The 14,777-nt window shown below is 43.4% G+C and overlaps 1 pseudogene; it reads left to right on the forward strand.

The window, feature by feature from the left end:
* Positions 1 to 8,576: 8,576 nt before the first annotated feature.
* On the forward strand, positions 8,577 to 11,245 carry LOC127664579 (filaggrin-like; annotated as a pseudogene).
* Positions 11,246 to 14,777: the final 3,532 nt, after the last annotated feature.

Raw genomic sequence — 14,777 nt, forward strand, 5'->3', positions numbered from 1 at the left:
TTCCCACCCGTCCCGCCCTCCTCGCTCTTGCCCAGCCCTTCAGTCCGCGTCCTTGCAAGCTCCTGTCTGCGGGAAGAGCGGGAGCCGTAGTCCCTCGCTGAGCATAGGAGGGAGGCGTGCCTGAGACTCTAGGTCCAAGAAACTACATTTCCCATAGAGCTATGCGCGCTGCTACGCAACGCTGGAGGCGAAGTGCACAGTCGAAGCATGCGCGTCTCTCATCAGGCCGCAGTTCCTGAGCATGCGCATTCGTCCTCGCGATGGAGCTGAGGCAGGCACCACCCACGGAACCTGCAGGTTAACTGTTCAAGTTGCTGTCCGACCCCCTCAGCTGTGGACATTGCTGCAGGGCGCATGACCTCGAGGTGCCCAGTCGGGGTGTGCTCCTCTGATGTATCCCATATGGAGGGCAGCGGGGAGCCTGAGCGCCGAGTAGCAGGGAATTTCCAGCTTCCCTCTAGTTAGCAATGCCAGGTGAGGAGCACGAGAAGCCCCCGGTCTCGCTATGGAAAGCGAGGACAGAGGAGAACCCCGGACCTGGAGGCTGCTGCAGCCCCTGGTCCTCGGTGCTCACGCGCTCCTCACTAGGGTAACTGTGGAGCACGGGAATGAGAGCTTCGGCTGCCAGACGACTTGGACAAGTTCCCACCAAGTTGAGGTGACCAAATGTGTGAGGGCTGGGTTTCCAGAAGATCCATCTCCAGCAGTTAGGAAGTGAGCGAACTTCACTGGAGCCACCTCTCAGGCTCAGCGTCATATTGCCACTGAGTCCTGGTTTCATGTTAGAAAAGCAAGTAGTCCCTCCCCTGCCCCCACGCCCCCAGAGTCTCACGTAGTTGATTGAAGCTATTCTGCAGAGGATGACCTTGAACTCTTGATCTTTCTGCCTTCACCTGGACAAGTGGTTTTAAGCAGTGTTTTGGGATAGAACCCAGGGCTTAATCCTTACTGAGCAAGCACTCCACCAACTGAACTATATCCCCAGCCTGACACTATGTTAAGATTGACCTTTTTTTCAAAAGATGCGTTGGGTTTTTTTTTTTTTTCATTTGGTGTGTGTGTGTTGTGTGTGTGTGTGTGTGTGTGTGTGCGCGTGTACGCGCGCCCCAGGCCAAGGAGGTCTATCCTAGGAGCTATCCTGGAGCTGGAGTTTTCCGGTGTTTGTGAGCCACCCTGTGGGTACTACGAACTGAAATCGGGTTCTCAGGAAGAGCAGCAAGAGCCATCTCTTCAGCCCCTTAAGATAGCTTTTTCTTTGACTATTTTTGCAATGTTTGTGGGTTTTTTTTAAATTTTAATTTTGCATTTAGTTTAATCATGTAAAAGCTATATTCTACTGTTGTATGTACTTAATAAAATAACTCACGTGGTCAAATTTATTTCCATGAAAAGAAATTTGTTTCAGCTGGTGATAAATCTCAATGGTAGAGCCTTGCCTACCAATGGGAAGTCTTGGGTTGATGTGCAACCTATACAAAAAAGGGAGGGGACTCATGTATTTTTTATTCATTACAAATCCAGAATAGTTGAAACAATAGTAATCATTTTGTATCTCAGACTTTACTACAGGTCAGGAATTTGGGAGCTAAGTTCTAGTTCAAGTTTTCGCAGTTACGGGAATATTATCAACCAGGGCTCCAGTCATCTGAAGGCTTCATGGTGGCTGAAGAGTCTGCTTTGTACATTACTTTCTTAGATGGCAGACACTTTAATGATGGATACACATTGTCACGTCTGGCTTAGTAAACTGGTCACACAAGAAGAGCCCTGTAGAGTGAATACCTGTGTACAGAGTGACTACCAAGAGGTAAAGACCACTAGGAGCCGTCCTAGATGCTGCCTAGCACAGCATGCCCTGAAAACTTGAGTGAACACTAGTGTCTGAATACTCTGGGGTAACTTAGGACCCCTACAAACAAGAGTCCTGAAGATGGGAAAGAACACTTTTTCCCTTTTAAATAGTAACAGATTTAAAAGATCACACATATAGCTGTTGGCAGATACCAACTTCTGTGTACTCCTTGCCCTCTAAGGAAGAATAATTTCTATAACTTTCTTTTAACATTTATTTTTAACTGTGTGTGTGTGTGTTTCTGTGGGAGCATGTGTATTCATAAGTACAAGCGCCCTTGGAGGCTAGAACAAGACACCTAATTCCCTGGAGTGGAATATAGGTGGTGGTGGTAAGCTATCCAGTCTGGGTGCTGGGACCTGGACTTGTTATGCCCTATTCTCAAGACCCCCAAAGAGACCACCAGGGCCCACAACTCCGATATAAGCACCCAAGAATCTTTATTTAGGCTTGAGCCTGGGCTATAAAATGTCCTGTGCAATAGAATAGGAGAGTAGCCCCAAGGACTAGGATTTATAAACTCTAGGGTTTATAAAGGAAAAAAGCTGCAAGCAGAGATTCTAAGCCTTGGTGTTACATGATTGAGTAAGAGGTTAAAGGGATGTTGGCCTTGAAGCTGATTGGTTTACAGTATCTGGTCAAACCTCAAGGAGGGACCACACATACGAAATGAGCTTCAGGACCTGCGAATGATTCATGTTTACTTAGTTCACCCTGCTATTATCGGTTGGCTACAGCCGTTAAGTATATTTTGCAACTGCTGAGAATATCTCAAGGTTTTTTTTCCAGAACACAAGGGTGGGGGCCCAGCCACTCTGAGGAGCCTAAAATGGAGTCTAAAAACCCAAAATGGAGTTTGTTTTGCTACTTTAGTCCCTTCAGACTCAGGTCCTCTGTAACTCAGGTCTCTATCTTTCTTGGTAGAATTTTCTCTGTTTAAAAACTCTGATGGGGCTAGAAAGATGGCTTTGTAGTTAGAAGCATTTGTTGTTCTTGCAGGAGACCCAGGTTTGGTTTCCAGCACCCTCATGGCCGCTTTCAACTACGGCAACAACCATTTTAGGATATCTGATGTCCTCCTCCTTCTGACCCCTGAGGGTGAGAGACCCCCCCAACTCTATGTTTTTAGACCTCTAAACAACTAGCCCAGCACAGAGTAACTTGTTTTTCTGTTTTCAGCTTGAGAAAGATAGCCCACCCTGTTCTAGTTCCAATGTTTAACTATACAGTGTCCCAAGGACGTTTGCTCCAGATAATCTCTAACCTTCCTTACTTCCTCATTCTGTACTTCCCCATTCCATGCTTGTTTTGTCCCCCACCCCTTGCCTTGTGAATTGTGTCCTCCAACCCTTGTCTTGTGATTTTTCACCTTTAAATACCCCTGACTTCAGTTGCACAGGGTCCTCAGTCCTCTACCCCTGCATGGTGTACAGCTGTGGAACCCAGAATTCTGGAATAAAGAAATCCTCATGCTATTGCATCGAGACCATTTCTTGAGAATGATTTGGGTGTGGCCTTCCGGGGTGTGGGGTGCTGGGGCACCCTCAGTTTTTGGGGGGTCTTACAAGGGCACTAGGTAGCCTTGTGGTGTACATATTCATACATGCAGGCAAACTAGGGAACACTGTCCCTCCCTCTCGTCCTCCTAGTTGCCTGTGTTGCTTGTGACCCGTAGGTTGAGAAACGCTGATTTAAATGATTACTTTGGGATTTCTAGCCAGCAACTGAATTCTTCTGAGTAAATGTCTGTACACTGGCTTGAAGAAGGGTAACCTTTTACCCAGCAGAGGCAGTTCTTCATACCTCAGTCCAAGGCTTCCTGATTCTTGTCTGGTTTCACTGTGCCACTGGGTCAGGGTTCTCCTGGAAGTGAGAGAAAGTGAAATCTTCAGTTCTCTACAGAAGGGAGCTTCCAGCAAGGAAGCTCTGCAAGACGTGGTAAGTAAAATACTGGAGGGTGAGTGTGGAGAGCTAGACTCTAGCAAGTCAGGATATTAACTTTAGTAAGGGCTTTGGCTTTTGTTCTGAAATGAATGGGAATACTACTAAATGGGCTTTGCTCAGAGAAGCAACAAGATCCAACCTGTTTTAGCAGGATCGTTCAGCCTGCAGAGCCAAGAACTGAGTGGCTAATGATGAGGAGTCTCCCAGTGGTAGGAAATGTGGAAGTAGCATATCAGGCATTCTCTGACAATAATGACAATGGTGGCAATGGTGACAGGCAGATTAAAGGCTCAGGAGCACCCAGACAAGGGCCCTGGAGACTGCTACATGCCTTTGAAGTGCACCCTGCCATCCAGGGTGGAATGTTGTTACCTGCGAGGTGCTCGGTGTGTCTGGGAATTGCCTGTGACTGCAGTTGCATGGGATATAGTCTCTTCTTCTGAGATAACCTGTACCCAGTGACCAGTTGAACATGGGTTAAAAGATTTGGGAAAACTCTAAAGAGCCATCTCCTGGTCTCAGTGACAATAGAATCTTAGCCCAACTTCCTCCGTGGTCTAATTCTTCTCCCCATAACAGTCTCCTGTGAATCTCCTATATCAGAGTGTGTGCCAGGAAACATGACCCTAGGCAATGAATCTGATGATACTTTTCAGCCAAAACTCTTCAGAGTTCTGTCATGAAGACTCACATTCTTCCTGTGACCTATAGGCTGTGATCCACAGCACTGCACCCTCAAGCCTCATCCTTTGCTTATGTGTCTCCATGTACTTTGCTCTAGAATCACACTGACCTACCTTGGCTGTAAGGGTATAATTTTTAAAATTCTTTTCTTTTTCCTCCTTCCTTCCTTCCTTTCTTCTCCTCCTTCTTTCTTGACAAGATCTTGCTATGTTGCTTGAGGTGGTGTGGCAGGATTTTCCTTGTCCAATTAATTTCAATATTAAGTGCAGCAGGAGGCCTGTGATTGGACAAGGAAGAGGGAGGCAGAGCTAAGAGTTGCAGAGACAGGGAGTGACAAGAGAAGAGGAAAGGAAGCAAGATGGAGGTTGAACAGGATGATTTAGATTCAGCATGGTTTTAAATAGCGACAGGTAGATATCATGTCATATCGGGATAGACTAGTTGGGGTGACTTGTCTAGTCTAGGTGGGCAGCTTGTACCATTATCAATTGTCCCTGAAATTTGTTGTGTAGACATCTTGTGTATTGAGAATTTATTCATATATAAATCTGATTGATTAATTATAAGCTTCTAGAGTTTTGATTTACTGGGTTAAAAGGATTTGTGACAACTAGCTGCTGGAGGAAAATGGCTTAGAAGGTATGAGCAGCACTCAGACAAGTGAACCAGAGATGGGAGGACAGCGATTGGTTGCTGCTGGGGCTAAATAGAGACAGAGGTGGTGAGACCTGGGTGGGGCAGAGAGTAGCTGGGTGTAGCGCTGGAACTTGCTGCTCATTTTAATATTTCCTGCAACAAGCTGACCTAAAATTCCTATGTGGCCTGGGTTGGCCTTGAATTCACCTTCTTCTTGGAGTAATGGAATCATAGGTGTATGTCAGCATTGCTGTCTCATAAGCACACAACTATGCCCTTGGCTTTTCATACAGATGGCTTTGTAGCTCATTGTAGCCAGCTAAAAGATCTTTTCAATAAACATTTCCTTTCCTCCCTTAAGGCCTTCTACCACATCCAATCTCTATTGTTCCTATTCTGTTGTGTTCTGTTCTATTCTATCCTATCCTGTTCATTTCATATCACTCACTTTGTTTTGCTTATGGTTTACTGTTTGCTGTTTACATAGGACAGAAACATTTCCCCTCTATGTTTTGCACATTGATGCATCCCAGCACCTGGAATGGCAACTAGTACTTTCTAGGTGTTTCATAAATATTTACTGAATGACTGATTGAGTTGAATGAATAAATTTGGATATCTCAGTGAGCTGATTATCATTATAAAATGCAGGAGTTTAACTGGTAGTCTTTGGAGCAGAACTAAATGGAGACATCAAGATTTTGGTGTGAGGAGAGAAAAGGGGATGATAAAGGCACTGAGAAGATTCCAGAATATGTGAAGAAAACATGAGCTTCATCATGGAAGACATGGAAGATGATGGAGTTGGAGGGGGCTCATGAAAAGCATGAGGCAGGATGAAAAGAGTGTCCACTGATACACAGTGAAAGAATTAAGGCAAAGGGGGCAGTGCCTCGAGCTGAGGAGAAGGTGAATTTAGGAGGCAGAACTGCTGTGTGAGTTAGTTTTTCAAGAATCCTGAAGTTAAGAAATGGAAGAATGTGGGGTGGGGGCAGCATTTAAGCCGAGCGACTGTGTGATTAGCTGAGAAAGCTACACCCCATGTTCAGGCCTCCACACGGCGCTGACAGGGTTTGCCTTTTACCATTCTCCCCTTGCTAAACCATTAGATTACATCCCTAAAGCTAGGCACAAAGTCCATCCCCTAATTTGGCCACTGAGGCTGAATACCACCAAGGTTCAACTATCAAAACATCAAGGTCCACCAATCAAAAGTCATTGACCAACCTAACTAAAATACCCAATCAGAGCACATGCAAACTCATTTTAACGCAGACCTTCCTTTTTTCCCTCTTAAAATTAACACTTACAAAGCTATTTATTGCTGTTTTCTGCCTAATTCAGATACAGTCAACCTTGTCTCTTTGCCTTGCTGAATAAAACATTGGTTACAGTTTGTATATATTGGCCCAAGGGGTGGCACTATTAGAAGGTGTGGCCTTGTATAGAGTAGGTATATCACTGTGGGCCTGGGCTTGAAGACCCTCATCCTAGGTGCCTGAAAGCCAGTATTCTGCTAGCAGCCTTCAGATAAAGATGTACAACTCTCAGCTCCTCCTGCACCATGCCTGCCTGGATGCTGCCATGTTCTCACCTTTGTAATAATGGATTGAATGTTTGAACCTGTAAGCCAGCCCCAATAAATTGGCCTTATAAGAGTTGCCTTGGCCATGGTCTCTGCTCACAGCAGTAAAACCCTAACTAAGACAGGGTATTGGTACCAAGGACTGGGGTATTGCTGTAATAGGCCTGACCATGTTTTTGTTTGGAAGAATGTGGATTTGGGGACTTTGGATTTGGACTTAAAGTGGGGCTTAATAATGGACTATCCCGCCGGGCGGTGGTGGCGCACGCCTGTAATCCCAGCACTCTGGGAGGCAGAGGCAGGTGGATTTCTGAGTTTGAGGCCAGCCTGGTCTACAGAGTGAGTTCCAGGACAGTCAGGGCTACACAGAGAAACCCTGTCTCGAAAAAAAACAAATACAAAAAAAAAAAAAATGGACTATCCCAGAAGGAATATGAAAGACTTCGTTGCTGTGACTGATTTGAGTTGTACTGACCTGGCCCAAGAGGTTTCAGTGGAGAATTTCAGTACATGACCTAGAGACTGTTTTTGTGGTATTTTGCCCTTGTCTGAAGAGTCTGTCTGAAGCTAAGGTGAAGAGACTCAGATTAATTACATTGACAAAGGAAGTCTCAAAAATGCCCATCCTAGATTTTGCTCCGGTTAAGTCTCATGAAGAGCATTTTAAACAAGCATAGCAAACTTGAGAAAGGGAAAATATAAAATGTATGGTTGAGGCATACCAGGAAGTGAAATGGAGCTGAATCCTGTGTTCTAAGAGATAGCAGATTAAGGAAGTGGGCTTTGGGACAAGATCCTGCCCTGCTAAATTTAGATCCAAGCCCGGCAGTTTACACCTTTAATCACAGCATTACAGGAAGCAGAGCCACTCAGATCTCTGTGGTCAAGGTCAATCTATAGAGCAAGTTCCAGGAAAGCCAAGCTTAGGTGAGAGGGAGTTAGAAAACAGAAAGCTGGTAGTAGAATAAGGGGACCATGTTCCAGCTGCTGCAAGCAGCAGAACTGAGCAGCTTCGGCCATGTGGCTCTGTCTTTAGAGTGAAAAATAGTGGGGACTACTGGGACAATTAATGCTGGTTAGCTGGAGCTAAGAAATTAGTGCTGATTAAGAAGAGACCAGCAAGTCGGGCGGTGGCGGCGCACACCTGTAATCCCAGCACTCTGGGAGGCAGAGGCAGGAGAATTTCTGAGTTCGAGGCCAGCCTGGTCTACAGAGTGACTTCCAGGACAGCCAGGGCTATACAAAGAAACCCTGTCTCAAAAACAAACAAACAAACAAACAAACAACAACAAAAAAATCCAAAAACAAACAAACAAACAAACAAAAAGAAGAAGAAGAGACCAGCATCACTGAAGTGAAATCTTCTGGGAAGTGTTTTGTGAGAGCACAAAGCCAGAGAGAGATAGCCAAGGTTGTAACGTTTGTTACAGCTATATTTGGTAATGTGTAAGAGTCACCCAGATGGTACTGTTTTTGAAGGCATGAAGGGGTCATGAAGAGCAGCTGAGGCTTGGCACTATGAGAGGCCATGGGAGGCCATTAGTGAAGGTACAGCCTCAGTTGCAGTTGATGGCCCAGGACTGAAGGAATCATGCAAAGGAGTTGAGGCTTGGCACTATGAAGAGAACCTATGAGAGGCTAGTTGCAGCAGAAGATCCAAGTATATTGGAGATGCCAGTCCCATGGGGTTGATCACCAAGAACAGCAGCAGCAGTGGAGTGGATCAACCTGAGCTTAGAGTGCTACAGAGCTGAAGAAGTGACGCCAGCCCTTTGGAGGAGTCGAGAAGATCATGGGTGTATCCCAGACATTGAAACAAGAATCTGTAACATTGAAGTTGCCTTGAGACCCCAAAATTTTTGAGATGCCAGAACCATGGGCTATCTGCAGAGGAAAACTGCTACCAGGGAGTGGAGCAAGCCAAGGAGAAAGACGTTTGTTGCCATCAACAAAGATGAAAAAGGAATTGTAGATCTGAAGAGCAGTTTGACATCAGCCATAGAGATGCAGAGTTTGGAGTTTGCCCAGCTGGTTTCCTGTCTTGCTTTGAGGATTACAGTTAAGTGATAAGATGAATCTCAACAGAGACTTTGAACTTTGGACTTTTAATATTGTGGAGACTGCTACAGACTACCAGGACCTTTGAAGTTAGCCTAAATGTATTTTGCATTATGCTATGTTTAGGTATGGCCCCTATAGACTCATATGTTTGAACAAGCCTATGGGGGCCAGGGAGTGGAATGTCATGGTTTGTCTATGCTTGGTCCAGGGAGAGGCACTATTAGAAAGTGTGGCCCTATTGGAGTAGGTGTGTTACTGTGGGTGTGGGATTTATTATTATTATTTAAAGTTAACTGTTCATAGGAACACTAAACACAACACTCTTGTGGTTATTAGCGCAGAGAATAACATATAGGCATGCACATTGCTCTTCAGTCATTAGGAATTGTGTATTTAGTGGAATGTGTATGTGAAAGCAAATGAAAGTAATGTTGAGCTGCATTCCCACCCTAAAACAAAGCATGTCCTAAGGGCAATTCGAAGATGATACAGCATGGCCTCTGTTTTGAAAAACTTTCTTGATTTGCTCTTAAAAACACACGATTAACCTGTCAGATAATTTTACCTAACTGTACATTGGAACACTAAATGCACTCCTCTTCTGGTTATTAGCACAGAGCGTAACACACAAGCAGGCACATTTCCTTTCAGCCATAAAGAATTGTACTGTGTTCTGTGAAACAGAAATGTGAAAGTACAGGAAAGTAATGATGAACTGTGTTCACACACTAAAAACAAAGTACTTCCATTGCAGAGAGTACTCAGTGCAATTGAAGATGTGTCAGTACAGGCCATGTTTTGGGATATGTCCTTTATTTCTTAAGAACACATGATTAATATTTAAGACACTTAAAGATATCTGTACTTGGGAACCCCAAATGCAACACTCTTTCAGCTATTTTAACAGAGACTAACACTTTGGCATGCAAATTGCCATTCAGGCATAATTAATTGGACTGCATCCTGTGAAATGTGTATGTGAAAGTATTGAATAGTTATGACAAACTGTGTGCACATACTAGAAAGAAGCACATCCATGTAAAAGAATACTTTGTGTAGTTCTAAGGTGCAACAACACAGGCCATATTTTGGGAAATGGCCTTGCTTTCTTTTTTTTTTTTTTCAAATACAATCAATATTTAATTTTAAAAGAAGAGAAGTGAATTCTACCAATTAAAATTATCACAGTAATTTTCCCAAAATCAAAATTACTGGAGTCTACTTTGAAAACAAATCATGAAATGAATAAAATTCAGACACATGAAATATAAAAAAGGTAGCTGATGCAAGGAAAAAGTGATATTTTATAGTTGATATTTAAACATTAATTCAGATAATACTATCAACACAGACAAGAAGGGAAAGCATAAAAATACTCTAAAAAACCAAAACCTAAACAAACAGGTAGAAATTTTGGTTCTAAGACATCATAAATGTATACTGCATTTTAATTGTAAAGTCGAAATTAGTTATTCTGAAGGAATACCTTTCTATACTACTTACAGAATCCAGATGACCAAGATATCACTCAAGTCTTCATTCAAATGATAGATGTGGACCACGATGACAAAGTAGATTTCACCGAGTATTTACTAATGGTGCTAAAGTTGGCACAAGCATATTATGATGCATCCCAGAATAAAAGATTCCAAACACATGCATCAAAGAAGAGAAGTAAACATGATTACAAAGGACTAGAAGAAGAGGAAGAAGAAGAAAGGAGTACTAGACAGATGCATGGAGGAACTGATGGAAAGAAAAAAAAATGGTAGAACAAAAAGTCCAAACGGACAAGGAGGAAAAAGGCAAGGATCAAAGAGTAGAAATAACGAAGGAATACAAACAGAAGGAGAAAACACAGGCATCAGGACGACTCGACCAGAAAGCACAGGAGGGATTCGGATTCTACAGAAAGAAGAGGTAGTAGAAATAAGAAGCAAAGACAACCAAAAGAAAGAAACTATGATGAAATCTATGATAGTGGAAAATGCAAGGAAGACTGGGAGGCAAGCTATAATGACTGTTACTACAAAACTGAAGACAGTAAAAGAGAAGAAAGAGAGGGGAGAAAAACAACTGGAAGAGGCACCCAAAACGAGACTGGATCTTCCCAAGATCTGGCAGAACACAGAGGTACTGCAGAACTCAAGAGACCATCCCGCCCAGAGCATTCTCCAGACAGTGCCTGCTGGCCTGGTTCCAGCCGCAGACCGTAGTCCAGCCCACGAGATGCTGGACAGCTCAAGAGCAGGCTCAGGAGGAAGTGGACAGTCCCCCGTCAGCAACAGGCATCCCGCATCCATGAGGGAAAGAGCCCGGCAGGACAGCCCCAGCCAGTCCAGTGACAGCAAAGGCCATTCTAGAGCCCAAGTCGATGTGGGAGCGGGCACGCCTCATCCAGCCACAGGAGGGCTGGCTCCAGCGGCCTTGCTTTCTTAAAAACACGTTTACCACCTAAGATATTTAAAGATAACTACACATAGGAACAGTAAATACAGCACTCTTCTGTTTACTAGCACAGAGAGTAACACATAGGCATACATATTGCCTTTGCACCATGATGAATTATATTGTGTTTTGTGAAATGTGTACACGAAAGTACAGGGAAATGTGCTCTCATACTAAAACAATGCACTACTTCTGGTTTGCATCTGAGCCTGGGAGTTGACCCTGTGCTACAGCCCTCCACAGCTTAATCCTACCCAGAGAAAGCTTGACCCCCAGGGATGCAGACACACCCATGCTCACAGGTGAGACCACCACTGCTGGCCCAATAACTGTCATAACTGGGACCTGCCCAGGGCTCAGGGCACACATGAACCACCAGGCGGCTAGGCACATGATCCTTTTGGTTTGCATCTGCTTCCGTGTGCAGACCTCGTGCTACAACCCTCCACACCCCAATCCCACCCAGAGAAAGCTTGAACTCCAGGAGTGCCGATATACCTGGACTCACAGGTGAGACCACAAATACCACCCCAATACCTGGCCTGATTGGTACCCACAATGGACCAAGGGGACACATGAGCTGCCGTGCAGCCTGGGACATGATCCTTCTCTTTGCATCTGTGCCTGAGAGCAGACTCTGTGCTACAGCCCTCCACATCCCAGTTGCACCCAGAGAAAGCTTGAACCCCAGGAGTGCTGACACACCCAGGCACACAGATACCTTGATACTCCACTAGGAGTTCTGACACATCCAGACTCAGAGGCTCACAGAGACAGCTTGACCTCCAGGAGTTCTGTCACACACAGGCTCACAGCCTCACAGGAGGGCCAGGCTCCAATCAGAGACAGCAAGGCCAACTAATACCAGATAAAACCAGATGCTGAGAGGCAAGCCCAAGAACATAAGCAATAGAAACCAAAGCTACGTGGCATCATCAGAACCCAGTGCTCCCACTACAGCAGCCCTGGATACCCCAACACATTGGAAAAGCAAGATTGATTTAAAATCCCATCTCATGATGATGATAGAGGATTTTAAGAAGGACATAAATAGCTCCCTTAAAGAAATACAGGAGAGCACAAGTAAATAGGTAGAAGCCCTTAAAAAGGAAACACAAAAATCCCTTAAAGAAGCTGGGTGTGGTTGCGCACGCCTGTAATACCAGCACTTGGGAGGCAGCGGCAGGCAGATTTATGAGTTCAAGTCCAGCCTGGTCTACAGAGTGAGTTCCAGGACAGCCAGGGCTACACAGAGAAACCCTGTCTCGAAAAACAAAACAAAACAAAACAAAACAAATCCCTTAAAGAAACACAGGAAAACACAACCAAACAGATGACAAAACCATACAGGATCTAAAGATGGAAAGAGAAATAATAAAGAAACCACAAAGGGAGACAACCCTGAACATGGAAAACCTAGGAAAGACATCAGGATTCATAGAAGCAAGGGTAATCAACAGAATACATGAGATAGAAGAGAGAATCTTAGGAGGTATAGGAGATACGATAGAAAACATTGACACAACAATAAAAAAAATACAAAATGCAAAAAGCTCCTAACCCAAAACATCTAGGGAATCCAGGATACAATGAGAAGACCACACCTAAGAATAATAGAATAATAGGTATAGAAGAGAACAAACACTCTCAACTAAAAGGGCTAGTAAACTGCTTCAACAAAATTATAGAAGAAAACTTCCCTAACCTAAAAAAAAAAAAAAAAGAATACCCCAAAACACACAAGAAACCGACAGAATGCCAAACAGATTGGTCCAGAAAAGACAATCCTGTCACATAATAATCAAAACACCAAATGCACAGAACAAAGAAAGAATACTAAAAGCAGTAAGGGGAAAATGTCAAGTTACCTATAAAGGTAGATCTATCAGAATTACACCAGACTTCTCAACAGAGACTCTAAAAGCCAGAAGATCTTGGGCAGAAGTCATACCCTAAGAGAACAAAAATGCTGGCCCAGGCTAATATACCTAGCAAAACTCTCAATTACCATAAATGGAGAAACCAAAATATTCTATAACAAAACCAAATTTATACAATACTTTTCAACTCATCTAGCCCTACAGAGGATAATAGAAAAAAAAAAGACACTCCAACACAAGGAGGGAAGCTACACCCAACAAAAGAAAAATAATCTTCTCACAACAAACCCAAAACATAAGAATGAGACAAATATAAATCAAACCCCACAGAGGATAAGAGAAGGAAAACTCCAAGGAGGGGAACCACACCTAAGGATAAGAGAAGGAAAACTCCAAGGAGGGAAACCACACCTAAGGAAAAGTATGAACTTGATCTTCTCACAACAAACCCAAAAGAAGAAAGTCAAAAAATAATTCCACCTCTAACAACTAAAATAACAAGAAGCAACAATCATTGGTCTTTAATATCTCTCAACATCAATGGACTTAATTTCCCAATAAAAAGACATAGTCTAACAAACTGGATACATAAACAGGACCCAGCATTTTGCTGCATACAGGAAGCACACCTCAGTGACAAAGACAGACACTATCTCAAAGAAAAAGTCTGGAAAAAGTTTTTCCCAGCAAATGGTCCCAAGAAACAAGCTGGAGTAGCTATTCTAATATCGAATCAAATTGACTTTCAACCAAAGTTATCAAAAAGGAGAGGAAGGACGTGATACTCATAAAAGGAAAAATCTACAAACGTGAACTTTCTTTTATTTTCTTCTTCTTTTTTTTTTTCTCCGAGACAGGGTTTCTCTGTGTAGCCCTAGCTGTTCTGGAACTCACTCTGTAGACCAGGCTGGCCTTGAACTCAGAAATCCACCTGCTTCTGCCTCCCAAGTGCTGGGATTAAAGGCATGCGCCACCATCGCCCAGCAAAGGTGAACTTTCAATTCTGAACATCTATGCCACTAATGCAAAGACACCCACATTTGATAAAAAAAAAAAAAGTTACTAAAGCTCAAAGCATACATTGCACCTCATACAATAATAGTGGCAGACTTCAACATTCCACTCTTACCAGTGGACAGATCATGGAAACAGAAACTAAACAGAGAGGGAGAGTGAAACTAACAGAAGTTATGAACAAAATGGATTTAACAGATATCTACAAAACATTTCGTACTAAAACAAAATAATATAAATTTTCTCAGCACCTCATGGTACCTTCTCCAAAGCTGACTATATAATCAGACATAAAACAAGCCTCAACTGATAAAGGAAGATTGAAATACTCCCATGCATCCTATCAGATCACCATGAACTAAGGCTGGTCTTCAATACGACAAAAACAACAGAAAACCAACATACACATAGAAACAGAACAATGCTCTACTCAATGATAACTTGGACAGTGAAGAAATAAAGAAATTATAGGCATTTTAGAAGTTAGCAAAAGTGAAGGCACAACAACCCAAACATGTGGGACACAATGAAGGGGAAAACGCATAGTTTTGAGACCATCCATAAAGAAACTGGAGAGAGCATACACTAGCAGCTTAACAGCACATCTCAAAGCCCTGAGCAAAAAGAAGCAAATACACGCAAGATGAATACATGGCAGGAAATAATCAAACAG

This window comes from Apodemus sylvaticus, chromosome 14 (assembly GCF_947179515.1).
Source record: "Apodemus sylvaticus chromosome 14, mApoSyl1.1, whole genome shotgun sequence".
Classification (NCBI taxonomy): Eukaryota; Metazoa; Chordata; class Mammalia; order Rodentia; family Muridae; genus Apodemus; species Apodemus sylvaticus.